The sequence below is a fragment of the Phyllostomus discolor genome, chromosome 12 (assembly GCF_004126475.2).
Source record: "Phyllostomus discolor isolate MPI-MPIP mPhyDis1 chromosome 12, mPhyDis1.pri.v3, whole genome shotgun sequence".
NCBI classification, from domain to species: Eukaryota; Metazoa; Chordata; class Mammalia; order Chiroptera; family Phyllostomidae; genus Phyllostomus; species Phyllostomus discolor.
In genome coordinates, this window is record NC_040914.2 from 28,356,203 (window position 1) to 28,375,808 (window position 19,606).

The following is a 19,606-nucleotide window of genomic DNA, read 5'->3' on the forward strand; positions in this document are numbered from 1 at the left end:
AACAGTTGCTAATTTACTAAAATTGCCCAGAAGGGCAGATAGAACATGGTGTACTTACCTGACCTGAACATGGAACCTTCCTGGTATCTCAGTGGGTGGGAGCATCATTCCCATATGCCAAGTTTGGGGGTTGTATCCCAGTCAGGGCACAAATGAGAGTCAACCAGTAAATGTGTGAATGAGTAGAAAAAAACTAATTGATACCTCCTTTTTCTTTAAGTCAATCAGTGAAAATAAATACATGTCACATGACTTATAAGAATTCTGTTTTTAGAAAGTTAACTCCATTGGTCAGATGACAGAAAAGCTCTGTGGGAGGGCTTGGGGAGGAGGCAGGTGTTTCTCTGAGCAGACCTGGCAACTCTGCCTTTTGCTCTCACCCCAAACAGCCCAAGTGACTGGATGCATGAAGGTTTGAAGCAACTAGATGAGCTATCAGACTAAAGGCCTTCAAGGTGAAAGCATACATCATCCTACACTGGAGGATGCACAACAGGCAGAAGTTGTTCGAGTCCGGATACTGCCGCAAGGCCTTCAGATGGAACCTCAAAGACCACCAGAGGGTCCCCACCAGCGAGAAGACCTGTGGGTGTGGATAGCGCAACAAACGCTTTAGGAAGAACTCCTCTCTCAGGAAGCACAGGCACATGCACACCAGGGTGTAGCCCTACCAGTGCTCCATATGCCAAAAGCACTTGGTGACACGCTTGTCCCTGCAGGAGCACCTGACCAGCCACACCTGGGGGAAACTTTGTAAGTGTGGCTGGTGCTGTACTGCTTTTGTCAGTACCTTCTTGCTCCCCGTCCACCGGAGGGTCCACGTGGGACACAAGCCCTATGAGTGTGGCAAGTGCAGGAAAACCTTCAGCAGAACTTAAATCTCACAGGACAAGTAGAAGGGAGGTGGGGAATGTCAGAATCCACACCCCACAGGCAGGTCATGATGCCATGGGCCGGCGCTAGACTTGATATTGGAGCCCAATATTAAGCACCAGAAGGCAAATATTTGGGGACTTTGATGACCTCTGTGGTACTTCCTACTGTAAAAGGAACATCGATACACTTTGGTTTCCCTCCTCTTGGTAACTGTTAGTTAGAGGAAGTATTGGGAAATGTGTCATCAGTCCATGATGGACATTTGGAGCCTGGAGTCCCAGGTGTTTATAGCAATTGTGTCCTGGAGGTGATAAAGTAACAACATGGTTAGTGGATCCGAGGACCTGGGACTCTGTCTGACAAGGGTTAAATCCAATAGGGACAGAAAAATTCCTTTCAGGGGGAGGAGCCTGAGCATATTGACAGGCTGGTAGAAAGAGTGTTAGAAATGTGAGAAAGACAATTCTATTAAGGCCTAGTTGTTGTGTTATTTATCTGGAACAGGTTTTTTGTCTCTTGAAGAGGAATTTGAGGTTCTCAATGGCCTCATAAGCATATGTCTCAGGCTGTGGTTCCTGTGGGGACTTACAAGACACAGGCTTGATGTCAGATAGGTGGACCTAAGTGGCTATTCCTGTGAGCTTTGCTGTAGTTGGAGTGTTTAGTAGGACCTGAAGTGGACCCTTTCATCTGGGCCATAGTTGAGACATAGAATAGTTGTTCTAGGTTTTTTAAATAGACTGTGTTCCCTGGTTTGACTTGTTAGTGTTGGTAGCCTTAATTTTGTTTCTATATTCCCATAATGTCTTTTGTATTTGTCCAAGATTAATGGTGTAAGACAATTTAGGGTTTGTACTCTATGTTTAAGGGGCAGTGTGCCATTAAGGGGCATATATGAGATTGTGGCCACTTAATTTTGAGGTTCAGATTCACAGACAATAAAGATCCCAAGTCAAAGTGAACAGTTAAGCACTTTATTAAGTGAGAGCAAAAAGAAAAGCAAGAATCAAGAGCATCCATCACTAGACAGGAAATCACCTACACCCGAACACAGACACTGGGGAATCCCAAGAGGTAGTAGTGGTCGGGGAACATCTGAGAACAGTTCCAAGTGATGCGTCCTTCCTATGGGTAGGATTCCAAAGTCTCACTTTGGGGACTATAATTAAATATGTTTTAGACAAATGTGGCTACATGCCAAGGACCTTGTGTGATTTTTGACTAACTATTCCCTCTGGGAGAAAGGCCAGTTTTCCCAAGGGAACAGCTAAAGATCAAAAGGTACTAGTCTCCTGGGGAGAAGGGCCAGTTCCCCTGGGAGATGGCACTGCATTTTGCTTTTCCAATGAAGGTCACAGCTCAGGCATAAGCAGGGAGAATTCTCAAAGTCCCTTTAACCCTTCACCCAGGTCCTCTGTTGGGGAATAGATAAGGTGAATTACATAATGGCTTTATAGGCTGCCCACCTCAATTGACAGGTCCCTTAAATCCTCTGCTGATGCTTGCCTCAGTAAATGAGGTTTGTCTCTAAATTTCTGAGGGAGGACAGTCCAGGTTAGTTGTTGCTTATATGTCTGGAATTCTGTCAATTTAAAGAGAAAGTCCTGGTTGTGGGCCTTTCTGCTACTACTAGGACGGTGCAGGATTGTGAGGAGAGGGGTCTGGGGATGGAAGTACGGACAGAGTAGATGGCTCTAGTACTACATAAGAAAATTACTGTCCTATCTGCCACATTCACGCATTTCCTAGGCTCCAGTCCAGTAATTTTGACCTCTTTAGGTGTGGCCCACTCGGAGGTGAGGGGCAGCTTCAGTTCTGAGGTACTATTTGCAAAGCAGTCACAGCCTCAGGCCTGAGGGCCCTTTGGCCTGAAAGATACAGTGCCTCCTTGCACTAATGGCACAGTGCCTGAGGTGGCTTCTCATGTTTTACACATTCCTTGGCCCAGTGGCATGTCTCTTGACATATGAAATACGTAGTGTCCTAGGTAGTGGGCCTGAAAGAAGTAGTGGAATGTGTCTCTCCTGGTAGGGTGGCTACAATCTGGGCATGTTTATTTTTGTGTTTTTTAATTTTTTAAAAAATATTTATTTTGAGAGAGGGGAAGGGAGGGAGAAAGAGGGAGAGAAAAAAGAAAATCAGTGTGTGGTTGCCTCTCCCATACCCCCTACTGGGACCTGGCCCTCAATCCAAGCATGTGCCCGAACTAGGAATCGAACTGACAAACATTTAGTTTGCAGGCTGGTAGTCAATCCACTGAGCGAAGCCAGTCAGGGCCAATCTGGGTATGTTTAAACTCCTTCCTGTTTTATTGTGCACCATCATTCTAATTTTATCATCACTTTCCAGGCTGGACAGGAGGTTTAAGCACAAGCATGTCTTTTATACATTATCAGAAGAGATTTCCCTGGGGTTTGCTCATCTCCCATGACTGAAGAGAAATATTAGCAGGATATTATATGTGTCCATCTCCCTACCACACACACATACATCCACCAGAGCATCAGGAGACTTGAAGAATTTCCCATCTCCTTTACCATGGATGCTCATTTACCCAGTAAACATTCCCCATGGCATGAAATTTCATGGGGGAAATTATCCTTTGGCCTAAATTTCTTTAAAATGCTGCATAGAAGGGAGTGTGTCCTTATAGGTGGTCCCCTGCTTTCCAGAGGGGCTGAAAGCTGACAAGAATGGGCAGAGAAGGAAATACAAGTGTGAAGTTGGAATTTTTTTCTTTTTTTTAAATTTTATTTTAATCATTGTTCAAATACAGTTTTCTCCTTTTTACTCCCAATCCAGCAAGGAATTTTTTTCTACTGAATTGGATATGGCACAGGGATGTTCATGTGACAGTGACAACTGTTTGTGATGGGGTTGAGAGGGAGTTGGGTCAAGAAGGAGCCTGAGGCCCTGGCTGATGTGGCTCAGTGGATTGAGTGCTGGCCTGTGAACCAAAGGGCTGCCAGTTTGATTCCCAGTCAGGGCACATGCCTGGGTTGCAAGCCAGGTCCCCAGTTGGGGTGAGGGGGCCATGAGAGACAACCACACATTGATGCTTCTCTCCCTCTTTCTCCCTCCTTTCCCCTCTCTGTAAAAGTTAATCAATAAAATCTTAAAAAAAAAAAAAGAAAAGAAAAAGAAGGAGCCTGAGTTGCTTTCTTTCCGGCTTAGTGGTGGGGGAGGAGGTTGTTTGAAGTTTAAGAAAGTAGATGACTAATACATGAAGAACTAGAATTTCTGCATTCTCTGATAAGCAGGAATCTCAAGAGACAAGGGGCTTCAGGTGAACTGTGAGTCACTTGCTTAACAAGTAACTGAACTCCTCTCCACCTGGAATATCCCAAGCACTGGGAGTCCAGCAGTGAGTGAACCACAGTCCCTTGTGTCACGGAGCCCCCACTGCTCATTTCTGAGTGAGGTCAGAGGTGATGAGAAGAAAGTGAAGGTCGGGACTGTTTCAGCTTTGGGTGTCAGGGAGGACCTCTCTCAGAAGGGAACATTGGGGCACATTCCCAGTTACTAAAGAGAAGACAGCTGTGCCCTTCTCTCAGTCTGTGCCTTGTGGCATATTGGGATGGTCCTCCCTCCCTGCATTGTTAACTACATGTGTCATCTCTTTCCCCCTCCCCTCACACTTGAAGACCAGACCTGACCCGAAAGAATCAGACCCACTGGAAGACCTTTGTGAAGAAAGACCATCCATTGCAGTGGAGGCAGAAGCACTCAGGGAGAATGGGCCTTTGGGATTGTGCCTGTGAAAGAGTGGAGACACAGGGTGACCAGGTGGGCCAGGAACAATGGATCCCAGGGATTGGTAGCAGGAGGTTGTACATGTCCTAAGTGTTAAACCCCGAGTATCATGAATTTAAGGCATTCAAACACCAAAGCCATTTGCCGGCCCCACCAAGATGGGAAGGACTGAATTGGGTGTGTTTATACCTGTTCAGCAGGCATGGGAAGATCTCAGGTACTTCAAGGCCCATCCAGCCTCCAAACTTCCCACAGAAAAAGATCTGGAAAGTGCCTCTTCCGCTAAAACCCGGGTTTTTATCACCCTCCCGGGCAGGGCTGTTTCAGTTACATGAAAAAAAATCTCTCACATGACAGACTGTCCTTGACCAACCCCATGCAACTGGAATTCTTGTGAAAATAAAGTGCCTTCAGTCAGGCAGGGGCATTACCTAATCTATGCCTCACCCACAGCCTAGGTCATGTTTTACTTACTATTTTGTTATAGATGTTGATAGTGATCTATTACCAATACTAAATAGCAAAAAATATAAACATTGTACTCTATTAACAATAAAATAATATATAAAACATTTATTAATAAATGGGAAATTAGTTATTATTTTATACAGGTTGTTTATTCTTTGAGGTGCTTCTGTAAATGTTGAAAATGGCTGCTGACTAAGGCCCCTAAAGCCCCTGCCCTGGGCCCTGTGAACAGGCTCCCTCCAGTATATCACCCATGGGGTATGAGCTGGTGGTGATTAATACTTAGACTGTCTCCCACTTCTGTATAGTTGCTAATCTACTGAAGTGCTGCAGTGGGACAACAGAGCACAGTGTGCTTACCCACTTGGCCTCAAACTGGGGTCCTGCTTGTGGCTCATTTGGTGAAGCATTGCTTGTGTATGCCAAGGTTGCAGGTTCGATCACCAGTCAGGGTGCAAACGAGAAAAAGCCCATGAATCCTTTAACGAGGGGGACAAGAGAAAAAAAAATCAATGTGTCTTTTTCTCTCTCACAAATACATAAAAATTTTAAAAAGTGAAGTAGATTCTTCTCCTTGTGGGGGTAATCTCTACAATAGTTTTTTAAAAAGATTTTATTTATTAATTTTTAGAGAGAGGCAAAGGGAAGGAGGAAGAAGGAGAGAAACATCAATGTGTGGTTGCCTCTCATGCCCCACCCCCATCTCAGGACCTGGCCTACAACACAGGCATTTGCCCTGACTGGGAATTGAACCAGCAACCCTTTCATTCACAGGCTGGCACTCAATCCACTGACCCAGGGCTATAGGAGTCTTTACTTGGTGCCACACAATCTTGTTTCCCAGGACAACTTTAATGGTCCAGAGGAGGGGAAAACAGATCCCCTGCCCATGACGTGGTCTCCTGGCCGAGTCTTACTCAATAGGGATTCCATAACTGGGTGACTCAGCTGAGTAAACCAAGAACTGCACCAAGTCAACGAATGGACGTGATTCAGCTCACTCAAGGTTTTCTTTGTTTGTTTCGTAAGATTTTATGTATTATTTTTAGAGAGAGGAGAAGGGAGGGAGAACAAGTGGGAGAGAATCATCAATGTGTGGTTTCCTCTTTCACACTGCTACTGGAGACCTGGCACACAACTCAGGCATGTGCCCTGACTGGGAATCGAATCAGTGACCCCTTGGTTTGTAGGCTGGTGCTCAATCCACTGAGCCACACCAGCCAGGCTCATGTAATGAGTGGACCATATTAAATCTTTGCAATATTTTACATTTATAAGCATCATACTTATTCCCCTAGTCCTTCAGAAAAAAATCATAGACTATATGGTTTCCCTGGCTAGTGTGGTTCAGTGGACTGAACATTAGCCAGCAAACAGAGATCTCCGGTTTGATTCTTGGTCAGGGCACATGTTTGGGTTGTGGGCCAGATTAGCCATGGCCAGGTGACTCACTTAGATGGAGCATGATCCCTTGCACCAAAATGCTGTGGATCAGAACAAATGGATTTTTCTCTCACATCTATTTCTCTCTCTCACTTCCTCTCTCTCTAAAATCAAGTACATATATTCCAGTGAGCAAGGGAAAAGAATGAAAGGAAAAGAAGTCATTAATCACCATCTAAGGCATCTGCAGTTGGCATTTTTGTGCTCATTCAGACATTCAGCAAATGCTTTTGTACTTGGCTCTGTAGTTTATGGTGTAAAAGGTCTCGGGCCAGGAAACCTCTTTCCCACCCCAGCACCCCCAATTTCCTCTTCTATGCCCTCCCTTGTTTGTATCACATCCTCACGTGGAAAGTAGCTTGGCTGTCAAGACTAAATGTATCTATACATCTTAAGGTACAGATGGCCAGGCAGGACCCCTGGGGGAAGGCAAGGGCAGGAAGAGAAGGGACCACCTGAGTAGATCTCTACTAGCCCTGGGAATCCGTGAGGCTGTTGTAGCAGTGGGCATTGCCTTGGCAACAGAGCTCATGTGTTTTTTCACAAGGAATGTCCTATCCTGGAGGCAGATACCTTCCCCCAGGCAAGTGGACAGCAGCAGAAAGTGAGTACTGCAAAGAGGAGGCACTGTGCTGTGAAGATGATTGGATAGGGGAAAAGCCCTCCTATCCCCTGCTCATACCTGATTGGGTGGGGATCAAAAAGGTCAGAAAGTCCTTTGGGGGGAGGTGCTGGACCAAAGACTGGCCTGACAGTCTGATAGGGGACTTAAGAGTTGGAAAGTTTTAGTTTAGTAATAGCTAATAAGCTCAGTAATCAATGCATGTAAAAGCTATTGTTCCAGGAGCTGAAGGTATTACCCACCCTGATTCCAAGTGACCATAAGCAGTTCCACCTTTGTCTCAGGAGGTCTGTGAGCAATTTAAGATGGTATCTGAGCCATTGTACTCCAGAATGAGGTGACCACCCCACAGGACACAGCTAAAGACCACCACTTAGAAAGAGGATACTGCAGGGTTTTTTACTCCAATTTACTTTCCCCTGAATTCTAAACCCCTTACCCACACCTTGTTCTCTTTATAAAAAGGGCTGTTTTAAAATGGAATTTAAGATGGTCCATTAGAGTATGAATCCACTGTCTTCTCAGATGCTGGCCATCTGAATAAAGCACCCACAAAAACTGAATCCCTGTCTATGCTTTACAGGGTTCGGTAAGTGACTGTAGGGTTTTTCCGCAGAGGAAGAAAATTGAATCAGTCACAAAGGGGGTAAAACAGGATTTTATTGGGGTTGCACTTCTGGGCGACGATCTCTGGTCCCGAGTAGGGGGCCAGAGAAGTCACTCGGAGTAGGAAAAATGGTGGGGTTTTATTCTGGGTTGGCTCTCTGTGGGAGCTGGGGGTTGGTTCCTTGTGAACAAAGCAGCAACATATCATTGGTGGTTCCTGGTCTGACCTCAGCTATCTTTTCCAGGTCACAGTTCAGCCGCCATACTACTTGTAGTCCAAACACTATGATTGATTATAATTAGGCTCCCTTTTGTCCTGCCCTGCCCAACCTGACAGTGACTAGCAACAACGCTGTATTTTTCCGGTTTCAAGTCTTGCATGGGAGACGTCATTGGTCCTGCATAGACCACACCCTCCCCAGCAGGGGGACTTTGGGACGTTCATTGGGCGTTCAGACCATCCCACACCCGGAAACATATATAAACGCGGGTTAAGGAATAGCTGTTTTCTATCACTCCTAAGATGCACTCCTTTTTCTGCAATTTCCCTCTGTCTCCTTCATTTCCAGCTCCTGGGACTTGTGTCCTGGCGACCGCCGCTCAGACTCCAGTCTGCTCTGCAGTGCTGGCGTCTGAAGAGACCCAGCAGAGCACGTGACCGCTGCGCGCGGGTCTGGGTAGTGTAAGAGGCGGCTGCTCTGCACAGGCGCAGTGAGACCCGGGATTACAAGCGGAGGCCCATAACTTTCCTGAGGTAACCGTGTGGTGAGTCCATGGCGAACAGGCAGAGGCTTGAGGAGGCGCAGTGTGGATCTGGGTTTGGTCGAGCCAGTGAAGGTTATGCCTATGGCTGTGTGTGTGTGTGTGTGTGTGTGTGTTGGGCTGAGACTCCAGGCCGTCTCCCTGTGCCCGTGTTTGTCACCGTCACTGTGTGTGTCCTTATCTGTGTGCGTGTCTCCCTTTGTTTCCTTACGCTGTGCCTCAGTGTGAGGGTACCCAGGTGTCCACCTGTGTCTGGTCTCTTCCCGTGTGCCTGTCTGAGTATCTGGTGTGAGTGTGTCTGTGCATGTGGGGTGCATCTGTCTAGCCTGAGCCTTCCCCTGTCTGTGTGGACTTGTGCCTCTGTCTGGGCATGGCTGACATGTGAGGACATGCGTCAGGGGTGTCCTCCCAAGAAGGTGGAAAAGACAGACCTCGCCGACAGGTGGGCCTGTGAGAGCTGACTGCTGGAGCCAGAGCCTATCTCCTTCCTGCCGGTAGAGTGTCCTGTGGCCATGGGAGCTGGGAACGTGTATGGTAGCCAGGTGTGGGATCAAGAAAGAAGGTCAGAGACCCTACCTAAAGCTGACCAGGGTGGATTTGTTGAGGGAGTGTGTCAGTGCTCAGGGTATCCTCCTGGGCATTTTACAGGCCTCCTGGTGAATCTGAGGTAGGGACCCTGACCATCCGCATTTTGCGAATGGAGAAACTGAGGTTGAGACATTAAGTAAATCACCCGACTCTGTTGGGAATAAGGAAATTAAGAACTAAATTTCCTCTAATAGACAAGAACCACATTGTAGCTAAAAGGAAATGATAAGGGAGACACAGGGCAGTTAAGCAAACATCCTGTGTCTAGCAGACTACTCTCCCCTGAGTAGGCTAGATAAGCAGTGCTTTGTAGTTTTTAATGAGAAAATAGAAAACTAGCTAGCTAGAGCCAGGAGATGACTAGGTTAATGAACAAACAGCCTGCCTTCCCGCCTTATGCAAAAATGCTTGGTTTGAAATTCCCGCGTGCGGTCTCTGTAAGCGAATTGCTAACTGCCACGTCTGCTTCTGTATAACGCTTGCTTGCCCGCCCCTATATAAGAAAGTAGTTGTACGCGCCCGCGCACGGCTCTCGTTTGCAGCTCCTTGTGGGCACTGTGTCACTGGACACTTTGAGAGTTCGCCCCTGCACAGGTTAAACTTGGCCAATAAAATAACATCTTTGAACCCCTGAAAGTCTCCGATATTGGTTCTCGCATGTGCTGGATGCTACATATGGAGGTCCCAGCGAGATATCTCCCTTATTGGTGGAGTTTTGGTTCGGAGACCGGACGGGCAGCTCGAGCTTAGTAAGTATTCGCTGAGGATCCTCTTTTGGTTTCTGGTTTCTGGACTCTGGAGCAAATAATCCTGAGGTAGTAGGTGGGACACTGCCGATAATCTACCCAGGAACTTCCAGAGGCAGGATGCCGCCCCTGGAATTTGGTTTTGGAAATTAAGCAGTGACCGGTCACGTTAGATTCCCTTCCCTTTTGCGTTGCGCTGCGCTGCGATTGAAATATTTGAGTGTGTGAGTCAACGAGCTCGTGAATGACTGTGTTTGTAGCCCCATGGGGAAACCTACGGGGCATGAGAGGGCCCTAACCTGCGGATCCTGTGTCAGATTGTACGGCATAACGGCTGGCAGTCTAACCCGGACTCTGATCGGGCAGCCTTAGCCAAGATCGACATCACCTTGCGAGAGGGCAGGCCAGGCGGGCGAGCGATTGTATTTTGTGTCTTGTTTTGTCTACGCGTTGTGTCACAAGTTAATTGCTGAATTTTATGCCTAAACTTGTGAATGATCCTTGTTGTGTCCGAACTCTGTTTGGTTTTGCCTTTGTTGGGTGGTCTGTCTTTGTGATTGTCGCTTTAATCCTAGAGCCCCCATACCAGGTCCAGATGGGACAACAAGAATCGGTGCCAGGATCACCCCTCGACTGTTTGCTAAAGAACTTCTCAGATTTCCAGAGGAGGGCGAGGGGTTATGGTGGGCCCTCGCCAGATCCAGAGTTCTTCTGCACCCTTAGCCAGCTCGAGTGGCCCACTTTTGATGTTGGATGACCCTAGGGTGCCTAGCATCAGCAGGGAATAAGGCGAAAAGGAGGGGAACTGAGACCCTGGTCACCGCATTAGGCGGGCCCCCGGGACAGTCAAGGCTGTACCCTGTCTTACCAGGGCTGCTGGAGGACCATTTAGATCCTGTGAATGCACCCCCGCCTTATCCCCATAAGGAGGAGCCTGATTCTTCCTTGTTGGAGATAGGTGGAGTTTCCAGCCCGTCACATATATGAGGGGGAACTCACGATGGAACGGGCACGGGAGGCGCCACCATCTTGCCTCCTCTGGGAGGCGCCCCCAGCACCAGAAGCCCTGCCTTGGGCACCCCCACGGTTAATCTGTGTTCGCTTTTCCACTAGTGATTTGTATAATTGGAAGCATCAGAATCCCCTGTTTTCTGAGAAACCCCAGGGATTCATTTCCCTCCTAGAAACCATTTTAGGACTCACCACCCAATTTGGGATGATTGTCAGCAGATTTTGCAGACTCTCTTTACATCAGAGGAAAGAGACCGTATTATAAGAGAGGCGGCAAAATCTGTACTTGGAAAGGAGGGATTGTTACAGGGTGCAGCCAAGAGGGGGGACCCCAAATAGGCATTTGAAATGGGGTCCGGAACTCAAGGTGTCCAGGAGATTTTAAGGTGTCTTCATCCCTTCCCCCACAGGTGTGAGTTGGGGGAAGGGGCACACAGAGCAAGAACATGCAGGGCAGCTTTGCAGCTAATCCATGGCATGGTCATTTAGATATGCTAAATAGCTATGGCCATGCTCAAGGCCAGGGGGATGGAAAGGGACCTCCCCCCCCTCAAGATGGGACCTGGGAGGCAGGTCCCCTGAGTTACAGTGCCTGCGTGGGAGCTGGGAGAAGACTGGCTCCAGGACATGGGGTGACACCTGCCCAGACCCACGATGGCGGCCAGAAAAGCTGGAGAAGACAGCAGATTGAGGGCAAGTGTGGCTGAGTGTAGGAGGAGTCGGAAATGGGGCTGCAGAAGATTGGCGCGGGGATTTAAACTCAGACACGGCAGCCCTGAGAGAGGGAACCATGCGGCCTGGACAGAGTGGAGACTCACGCAGCCCTGAGAGGAAGAACCAGAAGGCTACCTGAGCCATGGACTTCTATTTCCTTTCCTGAGATACGGTACTGTGGACTGGGCAAAGGGGGAAGGAAGGAAGGACTGTGTGTTTGTGGGTGTTTTTAGGGACTTTAGGATTTTTTGATACAGACATTAGGTCACTACTTTAAGTTAGTATAGCATTAAATAAACATTTTCTTTCCTTTTCACAAATCTCTGGCATTGAGAGGCGTCTTTCCTAGGGCGGCAGACATAATGGACCCGGGGCCTTCTTTCAATAATAGTATATCGTCCCAGGCCCCCCTTGTTTGTTCTGTAACAGTTTTTGGCATCTCTGCCGGGATGATAATTGTCCGTGGCAGACCGACCCCCTCAGGTGCGAGAGAGTGACTTTGGAGTTTTCCCCATCTCGAGAATTTCTCTGCACTCCTCCTGAGGGCATCGGCCACCTATCACGCCTGGAAAGGTGGAAAGGAAATGAAACGAGGAGGGAGCAGAAACATGAAAGTGTTTTGGTTGAAAACTGGTTTCTAAATACCATTTTGGAATAATGGGGCTGTGGATAATAGTTTGGTTAGTATCCTGCTCCCAGGTTGCCCCTGTCTGCTCACTTACAGTTTTGGGGAGCCCAGGTGGCAGTAAGGAAACCTATACTCAGGTTTGGGGAAGAAGCAAACCCCTCAGCTCTGTAAGCCGAGCCTGCACACGTGGTGCGGATCGGACAGCAAACCATGTGGGTGTGGCGCCATTTTGGGTAAAATGGAGGATGAGCCACGTGAGTGCCCCACCATGGAGGGTGGGTTGTGCATGGGCGCCGCCATCTTGGATGACCCGGCATGCATGGGCGCCGCCATCTTGGAACTAGACAAGGTGGTGGGCTAAGGGATCTCTCCAGATTATGGACTGTATGCTGCTGCTCTGTTGCCATTGCATCAGTCAGGTTCTCTGTGTAACTGGTTCTGATAGGAATGGCTCTGGTTCTGAAGGTCATGAACTGAGGTCCAAAGGTGACCATCTGATTTATAGGATGTTTGCAAGATCTAAGCTTCAGAAAGCTGCAGGATGTCCCTGTGAATCTAGGGACTTTTAGTGGAAGGTACATGTAGTGTTAGGGACTTTTAGCTGCCACATGCTGAGTTTCAGTATAGTCCTTCCCAGTGTGGGAAAGGAACCAGGATTAAAAGAGATTGATGGTTAAATCTGGATGTGTAAAAATTATGTGTAAAGGATGTGAAAGTTTTAAACCTGGAGTAAAGGAAACCTGAATTGTTTTCTGGTTTTGTAGGAAACAAGCAAGATTTCTAACACTGGTGTTGTTTCTGATCAGAAGCCTTCTGTACTTTAAGACCTAGGAAAGGTTACCTGTAACCAGTTGGGGAGAATGCTTTTGCCACTCGGGACCCAGACAGTGTCCTTTGGGGCTGATAAGTGCTTCAGCCATGGGCAAAGCAGCATATCTCTGCCAAAAGACCGGGCCTGAAGAAGCATGTCTCTGTGCAAGAGAATGCCCCTACCTGTGTACTGTTCTGGAAACTCTGTGTTTTGGATTTCACTCTGTATCTGCTCTAAAAAGGAAATTGAGAATTCCAGGGAAAGTTGAAACTTCACACTCTGTAGGAAAGTTTTAGAAAGGAATTATGTGGTGTTAGTTAAAAAAGAAGGTATAAGGCATAAAAATGCAATCTTGGTGGATATCAAAAGTTGTATAAATAAAGGGTTTGTGAATGTTGCAGAAAGTCTGTGGAAGTAAAGGTTTTAAGAAGCCTGGTGGATATCAGAAGGGAAAAGATTTTCCTTCAGGGTTTGTATTTTTCTCCCTACCTGATCCCTCCAGAATTTGGCATTCTGAAGAAGTGAGTGATAATATAAGGTTTCTTTGCATAAAACCAGTAAGACCAGTCGTTAATAGTGGTTTTGTTAACCATGACTTTGACTGGAATATCACGCCTGAAGGAGGCATGTATGGGTTCTGGTCGTCACCAGAAAGCCCTGAGGAACTGGGATTGACTTGTGAAGCTAGCATAAGCCCACAAAAAAACCTGGTACTTTGGTTGGTTGTGTGGTTCATGGCAGCCTTTCCAGTGAAGGAATGAAGGTTGCTTTCCTGAAAGATGGCCAAAAGAAACCTGTAAGCACAATGGAAGCCTCAAGGTTTTGAGTGAAACAACTGGTACAGGCGAGGCCAGATGTGTGGCTCTGCTTCTGTGCTCCAAGGGGGGCAGACAGAGAAGTCAATCTAAAGGCTGCCTGTGTGAGTTCCAGCAAGGTAGACTCAAGGATCATAAGTGATCCAGGCTGCCCTTGGTGTGTTATGCAAACGAAGAGTCAAAATTAAAAGCAGGACTCAAAGTAGTCCCTGTAATAACGGTGAGGGTGATCTTAAGGAGAAAAATTGTGGTTCAAGGAAAATCACAATGCTTAGTATTGGACATCAGAATGGTGCAGCTAACTGTCTTGAAAGTGTGTTTTCATTTGAAAGTTGAAACTGAGTTTGTAATATCACCAAAAATGTACAATTTACAGGTACGGAGGACCTGTGAAATTGCTATTACTAAATGTTATTGCAGGAAGAACCTTGCAATTGAATGTCTTCCCAAAAGACAGTCTCACAGGCACAGAGACTGGTTTGGGGATTGTTGTGTGAATTAACCTGTGTATTCTTCTGTTTTCATAGGGCATATGCCTATGACTTCATTACCTGAGTAATTGGTTAAATGAGTGAATGAATATAAACCTTGCTTAAGGAGCCCATTTTCATCATCACCCCCGAGACTCAACAGTTTGGCTAAACTAAGTGGTTGGGTTAGTAAGCAGTTTGGGTGATCTGTGGGCTTCACTTTAAAACTGATTTTCCCTTTTCTGTCTTAATAGCTTGAACAGGAAAAGTTTAGATATCTGAAAGGAGGGAAATCATAATATATTCCCTCAGCCTGAGTAAAGTATAATGGACTACAAAAGCTTTGGATAGGTGTAGCATGCCTTGGACACCTTCCTCCAGATAAGCCATACCTAAGCCCCTGCCTTTGTCATTTAATGGTTATGATTTAATTGTGCCTTCCAACTCTTTCCAAATCTGTCACCTCCAGAATATAACCAGGATGCCAACAGTCCAGTAATGCCAGCCTTTGGACACCAAGCCTGCGACTTCCTGGTGACAGCCAACTGACCAGGATTCTGTAAGGTCCTTCCCCTTACAGGAAGGACTCCCTCCGTGCTGCACCCCCCCTTTCAGGGCACCCCTGACCCATGGGTGGGTAAAACAACGTCCGTTTCCAGCCGGAAGCAGTTACAAGAAGATGAGACCTTCGTCCATTGTCCTTTAAAAGAATTTAAAGTGGGTATATCTAAAAGGAGGGTGCAGCCAAAGGGTCCCCAAATAGAGATTTGGAGGACAAAATCCCCAGAAAATCAATTAGAAGTAGACTAGACCTTAAGATATACTCCTGCTAGCAATCACTATAGGGCCCTACATTTTAAATAGGGTCATAGCCTTTATTAAAGAAAAAATAGAAGTAGTAAAGCTAATGGTTTTATCCCAACCCTATACCATTATCCCTAGTGATGAAGAGTCAAGAGTTTGACAACCCCCAAGAGAAAACGGGGGAATGTTGGGAATAAGGAAATTAAGAACTAAATTTCCTCTAATAGACAAGAACCACATTGTAGCTAAAAGGAAATGATAAGGGAGACACAGGGCAGTTAAGCAAACATCCTGTGTCTAGCAGACTACTCTCCCCTGAGTAGGCTAGATAAGCAGTGCTTTGTAGTTTTTAATGAGAAAATAGAAAACTAGCTAGCTAGAGCCAGGAGATGACTAGGTTAATGAACAAACAGCCTGCCTTCCCGCCTTATGCAAAAATGCTTGGTTTGAAATTCCCGCGTGCGGTCTCTGTAAGCGAATTGCTAACTGCCACGTCTGCTTCTGTATAACGCTTGCTTGCCCGCCCCTATATAAGAAAGTAGTTGTACGCGCCCGCGCACGGCTCTCGTTTGCAGCTCCTTGTGGGCACTGTGTCACTGGACACTTTGAGAGTTCGCCCCTGCACAGGTTAAACTTGGCCAATAAAATAACATCTTTGAACCCCTGAAAGTCTCCGATATTGGTTCTCGCGTGTGCTGGATGCTACAGACTCCACACCCCAGCAACCAGGTCCAGAGCCCTGACACTAACTACCCCACACTGGGAAATCTATGTTTCCCCCTAGAAAACATGGAGGGCAGGAAATGTGAGGAAGCTTGGACAGAGGAGGAGGAATAGGAGCAGCTGCCACCCCTGGCTCTGTAGCCGCATGTCTAAGGCCACTTAGGGTTCAATGGTCACCACCCACATGCACATGCTATTTCTAGGGCCACTGTGCCTTCATGGCCTCCTTTGGAATAAAGTAAACTTGGAGTAGTGATTGTATTGCTATAGGGACAAAAATAGTCCAGGCTGGATTAGATTCACATTTTCTCTTAAATTATCAAAAGAAATGATGATATTTTCTTTTTTTTTTTTTAAAGATTTTATTTATTTATTTTTAGAGAGGGAAGGGAGGGAGGGGAGAGAGAATGAGAGAGAGAGAGAGAGAGAGAGAAACACCAATGTGCGGTTGCTGGGGGTTCTGGCCTGCAACCCAGGCATGTACCCTGGCTGGGAATTGAACCTGGGACACTTTGGTTCCCAGCCCGCGCTCAATCCACTGAGCTACGCCAGCCAGGGCATGAAATGATGATATTTTCAAGGGTGCCTAGTGGTGTAAGCTGCCCTGGGACCACTGTGCCTTCTGGGTAACTCAGACCCAGGGCGGACGAGATATAGGGTAGAGTGTCCCTTTCCTCTCTCCAGGCGTTTGGACTGGGTGTGTGCACAGGTGTGTGCATTGGGGGAGTGTCACAGTGTGGGTGTGAGCTATGAACTGAGCACATGGACCCTGATGTACTCAGCCCAACCCTAATCCCACCCTGATTTTTTTTTGGCACATAGCTTACCTCTTTGTGTATCAGTTTCCTCATCTGTGAAATGCAATTTATGAAAATAGCCCCAACAATGCAGGATGTCAGGAGGCTTAAATCAGGGACATTGGTCAAGGACCTTGGATGCCATAGGCCCCTGCACACATTCCCTATTAATGAAGGTGTCTGTTCTTGTCTGACTGTCTTGCAGTGTGTGTCTGTCATGTCTGCATTGTGGGTCACACCCCCACCTGATCTCTCACTGTGTCTTTTTTTCTCTCTCCCTGTACACAGCCCGCCGTGCTCAGGTCACCATGGGTACTGGAAGGATAGCCACCCAGCTGCGGACCAAGGAGTCCCTGGTGAGTCATGTCACCCTCTGGCTGGTCCTTCCTGAGAGTTATACTTCTGGGCAGGGTTGAGGCTTGGGCCCTGCAAAGCTCATCAGGCCCCAGGCCCCTCTTCCCGTCTCCTGGGGTTTTGTCCACCCTGAATCGTGAGAGTACTGTCCTGACCTTGGTGTTTTTCAGCCATAGGGGACAGGATTGCTCAGGAGTGAGCTGTCCTACCCTGAGGGATCTCAGGAGACACCTGTAGGCACTTGGGATGTGGCAGCTTCAGCATATTCAATGAAGTGTGACAGAGGCCTCTGGCAGGAAGTGCTGGATGAGTGACCTTCAGAAGTAGGCAGGGGGCAGACTGGAGAAGGTGGGGAGGAGGACCCCTGTGGTGTTGGAGTGGTTGTGGGGGTGCTCCACCCCCTCCCTGGCTTCCATGGATAAAAATAAGTCTATCAAGACATGATCTGCCTGGGGAGGGAAGATGGCAGATCTCTCAAAGGAGAAGGGCCAGGAGCCTGTTCCTCAACGGGTCTTCACTGTGTTCAGTTTGCACAGGAATATAGGTAAAGCTCATCAGTCATTGTCAGGCAAAATGATCAAACAATAGGTAACATTCAAAGAAGTATGGGGGCTTAATCTGAGTCAGGGTCAGTTAGCTAAAGGACTATAAAACTTTGGGAAAGAAACTCATTTCACGCTTGGACCCCTATCAGAAAATTGAGGACATTCTCACAACTCAGATTTCACAGGATTCTCAGGATTTTATGCATTCTTTCTTAGGCTTAATCCCCCCGGGGAACAGCTTGTTCCTGCTCACCATTGTTTGAGGCTTAAATCAGGTGGGGGAAGTAAGGCAGCCAAGAGATTAGATTTCTTGCAGACAGAATGAGGACTCAGGCTATGTTGAAGCCAAGGGGTGAGGGTCCATCACCCCCTTTTCCTATAGCCCCCCAAGTCCTTCCCTGAGGGCCCCTTCATGACCATGCCTGTCTTAGGACAGCCTTCCCTTGAGGAATCTTACCCATCATTGGCTAACCAGTCATCTGCCCAGGGCCAAAGAGGCCGAAGTAAAAGGGGGCAGAGGCAGCACCCCTGCCAAGAAGATAAGCTTTGTCTCCTTAGTGGCTTATGGCCCCAAGGTCTCTTACTCAGCCTTAGCCTTGGGGAGTTACAGCTTCTGAAACCAGGCAGGGTGGTTCCCAACATGTGGTGAATGTCAGTGACTGTCCTTGTGATGTTTTAGTAGGTGTCTATTTGTGATATTTTTCTCTAAATTTCCTTCTATGGAAGAAAAACGACAATAAAAAAACATACAGATATAGCTCTGGCTGATGTACCTCAGTGGACTGAGTGCAGACTGTGAACCAAAGGGGCACCAGTTCAATTACCAGTCAGGGCACGTGCTTGGCTCAGTCTCTAGTAGGGTCATGTGAGAGGCGACATGTTGATATTTTTCCGCCTGTCTTTCTCCCTCCCTTTCCCCTTCTCTAAAAATAAATAAATAAAATCCTTTTTAAAAATGTACAGATTTGGTTCAGTTGGTTAGAGGTTCATCTTGATATGACAAGGTTGTAGGTTTGATACCTGGTCAGGACACTTTCTAGAAGCAACCAATGAATTCATCAATAAGTGGAACAACATCTCTTTCATTCTGTCTGTTAAATCAGTAAATTTATATTTGTATTTGCGTGTGTATGTATATATATATATATATATATATATGCACATATATGTATGCCTGGGAGTAAATCTTTTTTTTAATCAACAGAGGATATATTTGTTGAGTTTTAGGAAAACAGGAAGAGAGAGGGGCGGGGGAGAGAGACACAGATGTGAGAGAGAAATTTCAATCTGTTGCCTCCCACATGTGCTCCAAGCTGGTATAGATACCTCAACTATTTGCTGTCTAGCACAGAGTTCCAACCAACCAACCAACTAACTGAGCCACTTGGCCAGGGCTTGCCCTGCATTTTGCATGTTTCACTTTTTCACTTTTTAAATTATGAAAGTGGATTGATGGTGTAAAGATTTTAATTATTTTTCAGAGATAAGAAAAGGAGGGAGAAATATAGGGAGAAAGACATCCATGTGCAAGACAAATATTCATAGGTCTCCTGTAGCAACAGCCCAATTTGGTACCTGCCCACTGCCCTCTGCCCACTGAGTGGGAATAAACAGGACACCTTTCAGTTTTAGGCTGGTTCTCAATCCACAGAGTGACAACAGTCACGGCTTTTTATGATTTCATGGGGGTTTTTTTAAACATTCATTTATCTTATTTTTAGAGAAAGGGAGGTAGAGAAATGTCAATGTATGCTTGTCTGGTGCACATCCCCAAATGAGGATCTGGCGCACAGCTGAGGTGTGAGCCCTGATTGGAAAATGAGCTGGCAACCTTTTGGTTTCCAAGCAGGTGCTCAGTCCACTGAGCCACACCAGCTGGGACTATGAGGCTTGATTTCTAGGAATGTGTTTTGCCGTTTATGGTGGGAAAATTGCTTTTATTTTATTGAGATTGTTTATTTCTAGAGAGAAGGGAATGGAGGATACAGTAGGAAAGAGATCGATCCGAGTAAATCATTGATCAGTTGCTTCCCATATGCGCCCCAACTAGGACCACACCCCTAACCTTTG

General features: G+C 46.8%; 4 protein-coding genes across 4 annotated transcripts in view; all 4 read left to right on the forward strand.

Annotated features, from left to right (window-relative positions):
- Nucleotides 1–19,606, forward strand: part of LOC114510883 (zinc finger protein 420-like) — a 297,564-nt gene that overhangs the window by 12,564 nt on the left and 265,394 nt on the right. The gene's annotated exons all lie outside the window — the stretch shown is intronic.
- The window catches only part of LOC118497790 (zinc finger protein OZF-like), a 139,314-nt gene that overhangs the window by 12,553 nt on the left and 107,155 nt on the right, over nt 1–19,606 (forward strand). The gene's annotated exons all lie outside the window — the stretch shown is intronic.
- LOC118497792 (zinc finger protein OZF-like) overlaps nt 1–19,606 on the forward strand; it is a 169,689-nt gene that overhangs the window by 12,550 nt on the left and 137,533 nt on the right. The gene's annotated exons all lie outside the window — the stretch shown is intronic.
- Nucleotides 8,522–19,606, forward strand: part of LOC114510999 (zinc finger protein 420-like) — a 35,683-nt gene continuing 24,598 nt past the window's right edge. Inside the window, exons 1-2 of the mRNA XM_036013403.1 lie at nt 8,522–8,533; nt 19,386–19,392. The gene's annotated coding sequence lies outside the window, so the exon portion shown is untranslated. The remainder of the gene's footprint in view (nt 8,534–19,385; nt 19,393–19,606) is intronic.